This window comes from Fragaria vesca, linkage group LG2 (genome assembly GCF_000184155.1).
Source record: "Fragaria vesca subsp. vesca linkage group LG2, FraVesHawaii_1.0, whole genome shotgun sequence".
NCBI classification, from domain to species: domain Eukaryota; kingdom Viridiplantae; phylum Streptophyta; class Magnoliopsida; order Rosales; family Rosaceae; genus Fragaria; species Fragaria vesca.
The window spans coordinates 4,277,161-4,286,555 of NC_020492.1; the positions used below are offsets into that span (position 1 = coordinate 4,277,161).

General features: G+C 37.5%; 2 pseudogenes across 2 annotated transcripts; one reads left to right on the top strand and one right to left on the bottom strand.

Moving 5' to 3' along the window:
- The first annotated feature begins 1,014 nt into the window (after positions 1-1,014).
- LOC101293750 lies at positions 1,015-4,688 on the top strand (annotated as a pseudogene). Its single transcript, XR_184119.1, has 5 exons — positions 1,015-1,213; positions 1,627-2,963; positions 3,046-3,361; positions 3,631-4,039; positions 4,158-4,688. The product of XR_184119.1 is annotated as a glutamate receptor 2.7-like (transcript).
- Positions 4,689-7,833: 3,145 nt separating this feature from the next.
- LOC101297788 lies at positions 7,834-9,178 on the bottom strand (annotated as a pseudogene). Its single transcript, XR_183901.1, has 4 exons — positions 8,963-9,178; positions 8,613-8,863; positions 8,166-8,486; positions 7,834-8,082 (listed from the first exon to the last, which is right to left on the bottom strand). The product of XR_183901.1 is annotated as a hyoscyamine 6-dioxygenase-like (transcript).
- Positions 9,179-9,395: the final 217 nt, after the last annotated feature.

Here is a 9,395-nt window from a genome sequence, read left to right on the forward strand (position 1 = left end):
AGAAGACGTTTCCAAAACTAAACGAAAATCAGGAGGAAGAAAAGAACATATCATGAATCGAAACAAAAATATATTAGTATTGAAAAGATACCTTCTCTGAAGGTTTTGAAACAAAGGATTGTGTCTTCGTCAATGGAGATTATTCCATTAGGTGTAGTAGTTTTTTGAGCAACGGTTACACTCAGGTTTAGGGTTTTGTATCGTTAACTTGAACAAAAAAAGAGGAAGAATACTAATCTGATTACAATTTTTTTTTTTTGTGAAATTCAATGTCTATTACTGTCATTTTGTATGAGGTTATATTTGTAATCCAATAAGTCAAAACAGATGGAGGTATACTGAGCAAATCTAGAGGTCCCAATAACCGCACTCTTAAATTATATACTTCGTTTCCAACCGAGTACGTGTCCAAGGGAGAATCTTCTCAAAGGTAAAAGGAAGCAAATGAAAGAAACATAATAATATGATAAACAAAAGTCTGGACTTAGCTATCAATCATACAATATTCAAACCGAGCAGCAATTAAGAAATATTGTATTGAGGTTTCGTAGTTGAAAATTTGCCAACAGAGAACGTTCAATGAATATACTGAAAAGAGAAAACAAAACGAAAAACAAGAAGATAGAGAGAAGTATCACTGAGTGCTTTCCTAAGAGTATTTCTAATAATTAAGTCGTGTTAGTACTTTGATTTGGTCAAGGTAAACGGATTTACTGAAGAATTAGCTTTCTGAATAAATATAGCTTTGAGTTTGAGACACTCCAACACATTATGACGAGCGTGGAGTACTAGTTAATTAATCAGAAGAAATTACTCTTATCAATTAATTAATATCTAATCGCGAATAATTCATGTATCTGAGCCAGGTTATTACGTAACAATCCTATATACACACTTGAATGAAAGTCTTCTGCAAGTTTGCAAACCAAAGGTACGATGACGAAGAGGATGGCTACATCAAGCTTGGTCATTTCTTCCCTCGTGTTTTTTCTATCTTCAAGTTTTGTGTTGGTGATGGGACAGAAGACGAGTGTGTCAGTGAATGTTGGTGTGATTCTTGATGACCTTGAGTCTGTAAGTTCCAAAGTTAGGCTGAGCTGCATCGAAATGGCCATCTCGGATTTTTATAGCTCTCGTGGTAACAACACTCGAACGAGGCTGGTTTTGAGCATTAGGGACTCCAGAGGTCATGTTGTCGAAGCCGCTGCTGCAGGTCTCTCTCTCTCTCTCTACCTTCCCCCTATACTTTCATTTCGAATAATTGATTTTGTGGATTGTAGCCGGTGTGCATGGAAAGATCATACATGAGTTCATATTCGACCACACTTTACAACGTACAACTCTTGTTTCATGCATGTAGGAGTAGGACTAATCTAGCTATAATTCAATTTCTATAAAACTGCTGGGAAACCTAATTTGAAATTATTTTAAAATTAATAACTGTGTTAACTAGGAACTATGATTATTTGATTTTCTCTGCAAGTGGAGATAGTAAGGTGATGATATTTTCTCTAATACAAGCTTTTTTGAAATCATCCAATACCAGTTTAAATCCTGAAAATTAATTATTATCAATTTTGATGTTTGGCGCTTCTCTTCTTGTTTCCTATTAAATCAAACATACAGCTGTGGACCTCATAAAGAATGTTCAAGTGCAAGCAATCTTGGGACCGAAATCATCCATGCAAACCAATTTTGTAATTGATCTTGGAGAAAAAGCACGAGTTCCCATAATCTCATTTTCAGCAACAAGTCCTTCCCTCACTTCCTTTCCAAGTACATACTTTTACCGAGCTGCACAAACCGATTCCTCTCAAGTCAAAGCCGTAGCGGCAATTATCAAAGCTTTTGGTTGGAGAGAAGCTGTGCCGATCTATATTGACAATGAGTACGGCAACGGAGTATTACCATACTTGATCGATGCCTTGCAGACTGTTCAAGCTCGTGTCCCTTATCGAAGTTCCATTCCCACGTCTGCAACTGATGATCAAATTGAAAAAGAGCTTTACAAGTTGATGACAATGCAAACTAGAGTCTTCATTGTGCATATGCCTGGCCCTCTTGGCTCTCGGCTTTTTGCTAAGGTACAAAAGCTAGGAATGATGAATGAAGGCTATGTATGGATCATGACAGATGGGTTAAGCAATCTTCTGAGTTCAACAAATGCTTCAGTCATTAGTTCAATGCAAGGCGCGTTAGGGGTGAGGACTTATGTGCCGAAAACAAAAGAACTGATCACTTTTAGGGATCAATGGAAAAAGCAGTTCCACCAACAAAATCCAAACATCATCGATGTTGAACTAGATGTTGTTGCACTTTGGGCATATGATGCTGCTTATGCATTAGCCATGGCAGTTGAAGAACTTGGGACTGCAAGCTTTGTCTACCAAACCACCATTTCTTCCACAACCTCATCAGCAGATTTGGAGACTTTGGGGGTATCTCAAAATGGTTATCAGCTTAGCCGATCCTTGGCAAAGACTAAATTTACAGGCCTTGCTGGAAATTTCAGTTTTGATAATGGACAGTTACAATCTTCCGTGTTTGAAATATTGAATGTGAATGGTGCTGGAGCAAGACCAATTGGGTTTTGGACACCCGAGAATGGACTTGTGAGAAACCTGATCATTAATTCGACAGACACATCTGTACCGAATTTGGGGTTGGTCATGTGGCCGGGAGAACATGTCTCCATCCCTAAGGGATGGGAGATCCCGACAAACGGAAAGATACTAAAAGTTGGTGTTCCAGTGAAGAATGGTTTCACAGAGTTTGTGAAGGTGGTACATGATAATGGCACTAATACTACAACAGATGTTATTACTGGATTCTGCATCGACGTCTTTAATGCTGTAATGGAAGGACTACCTTACGCTGTCCCTTATGAGTTTATTCCCTTTGCATATTCTAATGGCAGCTCTGCCGGCACTTATGATGATTTGGTCTATCATGTTTTTCTTGGGGTATGTACGTAGAAATCAAATTTACTTGTAACTCTTGCTTATAATTTGCTGATGGCGAAAATGCATCTTTCTTAATGTACAGGAATTTGATGCTTTAGCAGCAGATTCAACAATTAGGGCAAACAGGTCACTATATGTGGACTTTACAATGCCATATACTGAATCCGGTGTAGTAATGGTGGTGCCGATGAAAGATAAAAACCGGATTGAAAATGCATGGATTTTCTTGAAGCCTTTAACATGGGACTTGTGGCTTGCTAGTTTTTGTTCCTTTGTCTTCGTTGGTTTTGTGGTTTGGCTTTTGGAACACCGAGTAAATGAAGATTTTCGCGGCCCTCGCACACATCAAGTTGGCACAGGCCTTTGGTTCTCTTTCTCAACAATGGTTTTTGCACAGCGTAAGTTATAATACATTATTATGTAATACATAGGAAAGCTTCTAACGAGGACTAAGTAAGGACTTTTAAATGAATGGTTGGATGAATGTTTTAACTTTTAATTGATATTTTTCAAATTCCTATGTACATGTGATCCAACCGCTCATTTGAGAGTCCTCACTTGATCCTCATTATAAGGTCCTCATTAGAAGCTCTCCCTGCAATACATAATCAGTCGTACTATTTTCTTCAGTTTAATTTAGTTTCCTTGATCGATTCTTTATTTACAGGGGAGAGAGTGGTTAGCAACTTGGCTAGGTTTGTGGTGATAGTGTGGGTATTTGTGGTGCTCATATTGACTCAAAGCTACACAGCGAGTCTGACTTCACTGCTAACGGGGTGCAAAAGCTTGAGCCAACTTATACAAATATAAGCCATGTAATAAGCAATCCTAAGGAGTATGTGGGCTGCCTGGATGGTTCTTTTGTCTGCGACCTATTACGGCATGGTTTCAATGCTTCCAATATTAGGATATATAAATCTGCACAAGAATGCAACCAACTTTTGATAAACGGGAGTGAAAATGGGGGTATTGCTGCAGCCATTGACGAAACACCAAATATGAAGCTCTTTCTTGCAAATCATTGCTCCAATTACACCATGATAGGTCCCATAATGAAAACCGATGGATTTGCCTTTGTAAGACTTCTCTTTCCCACAATACACTTGCATATATGAGAAATTGTTAAATGTACGTTGCTAATATATATATATATATATATATCTATCTATCTATCTTTTGTACATGCATATATAGGTTTTTCCGAAAGGTTCCTCTCTCGTACCAGATGTATCAAGGTCGATTCTGCAATTCACTGAGGGTGACTTGATGAAGCAGCTTGAAATGAAATGGTTCGGGAACGAAACAGCTTGTTCAGATAGCAACCCCATGGTGTCTGATTCTAGCAGTCTTGGCCTTGATAGGTTTTGGGGTCTTTTCCTTATTGCTGGTGTTGCTTCGTTATTAGCCCTCATCATATTTGTAGCCTCATTCATACAGAGTTATGGGCACAAAGGAATTAGGGTTATGCTCAAAGTGTTTGACCATAAAGACCTCAGCTCCTATACTTTTAAAAACAAGAATTTGGGTGATCAGGTTGAGCGGTCAGCAAGCTGCAGCAGCTACTCAATAGGCTCCTCAAATTTAAGCCATTCAAACCGCACAGAGTTGGGGGAAGAAGCCATATTGCATGCTTGTCAAGTTGAATTTCCGGCTACTGAGCTTCATGTTCCGAACTCAGAGATGCCAACAGGTCCTCGATCGCGAGGTGACATACAGAACAGTTAATACATATATTATGTACATACGTTGAAAGGTTGGGTATATAGTAGTACTCAATTCATGTCTCTAGCTGCAAAAAGAATAGTACGTAGTACATATAATTAAGCTTAACTTGTTAGTCTATTCTATAAGCATTACATAAAGTCTCCATGATCTAAAAGATCTATCAATACTGTAATTTATTCTAATAAAGAAACATATTAACTAATCTTATGTGTATTAGGGTAAGATACATAACAGAATGACGAAAACATATTTTTCTTAAAAATTCATAAATTTTATCAATAAATATAGCAATTGTTGTGTTATAATGATATTATTATCTTAAAATCATCAACATGGTGTTACAATCATTGATACCTTAATCGGTATTTTTGATTCACATAATCCCAGGCTTCTTCAAAAATTCATATGGTCATAAACACATGCATCAGTTTTATAAGGCAAAAGAGTGTGCATAGATATCACATAATTTTCAATTATTCTATGTCCTATGTTAGGTATGTTATTACGTGAATGTCCATTGTAAATTTCCAGGAAATTATTTGCAGTCCGGCCCAAACATGTTTTTCCAAAAAGCCCAGAGCCAATATGACTTCCAGGTATAAAAGAACCTGTCGCTTTCCTCTCCTCCGTTTCTTCCGGCCGCTTTCACTATCAGAAAACCTAACCATGAATCCACATCATGCAACTATAAATAGCAATGATGCTCCCGCCCTTGTTCCCAATAATGGAGATTCATCCTCAGATCGTGTTTGGCAAGTGATAGAGCAGATTGAAAACATGGCAAACAACACTTCTCTTTCATCCGATTCAGCAAGGGAATCTGTAAATCGGCCACCACAAAATCAATCACGCAGAGCAGTTGGTGCTAGCCATTCCAGGAGGAGGCGTTCATCCAGCTCAAGGTTGAATCGAGCAGCAACCCAACAAGACATACACCGGTCCATATTGGTGCTCACAGATGTAATCAGAAGCTACAATGAAAGATTGGTTGATGTGGAGAAAGCACTCATCACTGTTCAGGAGGCCATCGTTCAGGGATTGACACCCTCGTCCAAGTAACACTGGATGGAAACGGTGCAGAGGTACATAGACAGTGGATATCGATAATCTGCATTGTTTACGTTACAAGATGATGTGATGATACATTATTCACTCTTTTCCTTTCCTGATATGTTCATTGTCTATTTACAAAAATATTCCCCCTTTATATCATTGCAGTTGTGATAAAATATAAATAATAAAAATGACAATTCTATTGATGTGTAGGTGTAGCCATGATAAAAACCCATAAATATACTGAAATTTGCAATTTTAAATGGCTATCTACAAAAACATGTCCACAATGTTAATAGACTTTAATTCAACAAAAAATCCACCTGAAACATCCTTTGCCTCATGTTACTGTGAAATTTAGCAAAAATAGTGTAATTTCTTATGAGCCTTACAGAAATTGCAAAAATATTATGCATTATGTTTACACCTTTTATACAGGTTATCAACATTTCTTTTACAATGTTTTTCCAATAAACATGTGTAATGCATTTGCCAAATATCTGAAAATATTTTAAAATCTCATGCTACATCAACCTTATACATTAGTTAAGTTTTGCATATCCAATATATCTTTTCTGTCTAACTATGCAATACATTTTAATGCTATGCCATTAGTGTGGTAACCTGTTCATTATTTACTAATTTTTCAAAAATAAGTCGTGAATGTCTTTTGTATTAGATATGTGATGTTTTGTTTTTAAAAAGCCATTTTAGCAAAAAATTAGAGCAGACATTTGAAGGCTTTAACTATAATGTCTTTTGTGAAAATGTATGTGATAATATATAGTCACAACAAGGAAAACATTCATAAAGCAATGAACCCTTTAATACTACATAGACATTTGACGTTGTGTCTACCATTTTTGTTTTAGAAAAATGACTTCTGTAGTAGACATTTGAAGGCTTTAGTAAAAATGTGTCTTATACTCTACAAAAAAACTGTCTAAAATTGTGTCCCTTACCAACAGTAGTTTGAAATTTGTGACAAATTAAGCTCTATTGTTGATAACATTTATAATCTCTACAGATTCGTTTCTATTCTGTGCTGATATGGGAAGTTCAGGGAAAGTTTCTGTTGGCAATCACACATTTCTTCGTATATTCATTTTGTTACACGACAGCAGCCAAAAGTTCCCTTACAAGTTGTCGTCTTTTTGGTAACAGGTCAAGCATTGGTGCCACATTTTATACTTTTGTAATGCATCCCATGCTGACTGATGTGTTTTTTTTTGTAATTCTAACGTTTCCATTTTCAGCTTTATCTCTCCTGTAATATAATGTCTGCAGTGAATACGTAGCTTGATCTTAAAAGCATTTTTTTTCTATGTTTTTGTATGTTTATATTCAGCAATGAATATGCTTATTAGTATGCTTATTGCGGTAAGAAACTCGCTGCCTCATTAAAACAGACATGACACGTTGCGTGCATCTACTAGGACATAGCCCACGTCTTCCTATCATAGGGTGATTTGACTTTATTGCTTGCTACATTTAGGTAATAACCATAAAAACAATAACAAAAACAAAAAGATTTTGGGCTCAAACCGGATCGATACTTTTCTATTGGGTCTCTGCAAACACCATCGTCATCGCCAACATAGTCTAACATGTCTGCTCCGTTCGCCTAAAAGAAACTGGCATCGTCATGGTTTTCGGTGCGGTTTTTTCGGTTTTCGGTTTCGAAGTAACACCCCTATCGTCATCCTCTCCTCTTCTCCTCACACCAACGACAACTGTACCCATCCAGCAGCACCCGTCCGACTGCACACGCCGCTAGCTTGTCGACGAGAAAGAAGATATGGCTAAAGACGAGATTTGGAGTACACGGGTGCGGCACGTTCGATGAGGCTAGGGTTAAGTTAAGAGAATCAATTACGATGATCTTAGCCACAAAAATGTAGAGGTGGATAAGTAATAGATAAATGTATATTACAAAACCAGAAGCTACAAGTTGGCGACAAAATGAAGTTATAGTCTTTTCTTCCACATGAAGCAACAAGACGAACATCATTAAAATGCACTGAAGTCTTAGAATTATCCCCCTCTCAACAGTTCAATCCATGATCATCAATAAGACAACAACTAGGTAAATTTAGAGTTTAAACGGCTCAAGTACAACTTTGGTATTGCCCTGCTTCATTAGGTAGTTGGAAAGGAACTCTTTGTATTGGAAGCCCTTATAGACTTTAGGATTGCTTGCATTGATAAGAGCTGTTGCAGGTTGTATATGGCAGTCTTGGGAAGGTGCAATGAAAAATGCAGCAGATGTCCGAGCATTGGTTGAATTCGTCACTGCTCGATGTTCAGCACATTTCAGTTTCCCATTACTTATGATCTGCATCTCAAGACCAAAATTCATCGTCATTGTAAAGAAGAGTGATTGATGTTTATGATTTTTCAGCATAAGGAAAATTGGTGATGTACCTGTAACCACTAGCCTATGTTAACCACTAGTCCATGTGGAAGAGGTTCCACACCAATCCATTCCCCCTCTTTAAAAACCTGAAGGCCATGTACATCCCCTTGAAGTAAAATTGTGATGAGGTTTGGGTCACAGTGTTTAGTTATTTCTAATGTCAAACTTGGGTCTGGGCAAGGTGGATAGTAATTAACTGACAGTAGAGTCTCTTGGCTTAGTTCATCATTGAAGTGCCCATATCCAACCCCAAGTCCTTCACTGATCAACTCCAAAATGCTCAAAGCTACTTTCCTCACTTGGGTTGGGAACATTTGCCAACATGCTCTCTGGAAATGTTATATATAGATCTCTAGCAGTCATATATTACATGTATATATATATATATATATATATATATATATATATATATATAGTTACTTAAAATGAAAGAATATATGGGATGTAGGCCTTACCGATATTTAAGCGGTTGTTGAGGCCAAAGCGGAATGAATTTCTCTAAAGGATGACAAGGGTGTCGGAGAGCATCGCGCCAAAGATGAACATTCTCCCTATCATAATTTCCAGTGCTAGTTATGAGCCTGCAGAGTTTATTGGGGTCCTCAGAGATTAAGCTTGCCTTGTCCTCTGGAGGCAACGCAAAAAACTCCCTGAACACATCCATGGTGTCATTCAACAAGTTTTCTGATATGCCATGGTTGATTACCTACGTATTTCATGAATAACCTTTAGAGTTGGAAGAGATGATACAAGCATATAAATACTGTATATATAGTAAGTGAAAGTTGAAGCTAGCCTCAGTAACCTGAAAAAATCCGAACTCTTCGCTAGCACCTAGTACTTGCTCAACTATACGAGTGCGATCATGACCTTGTGCTCCACCCCCACCAAGATCAATAACTGGAATGTTATCAGATGAAGGAAGATTGCTAAGCTTCCCTGGTCTTGCTTCGGGTGGGAATATGTAAGTCTCCGGCAAGGGTTGAACATTATTGTACCAGCTAGAAACAAGCTTCTCCATTTGTTTTGCTTAATGTGTTTCAAACTATCAATCTGATCTCACAATGAACATTGGCGATAAGTACTATTTCGTAAGGGCGGCCATCTGATAATGGTTTGTTATTCCATAGAGCTTGCACATAAAAAAATTAACAGATACAAATTAACAAATTGAGAATCTGACTATATGTTAAACAGATGCCATGCCACTTGATGAAGCAACCATAACATATCCAATT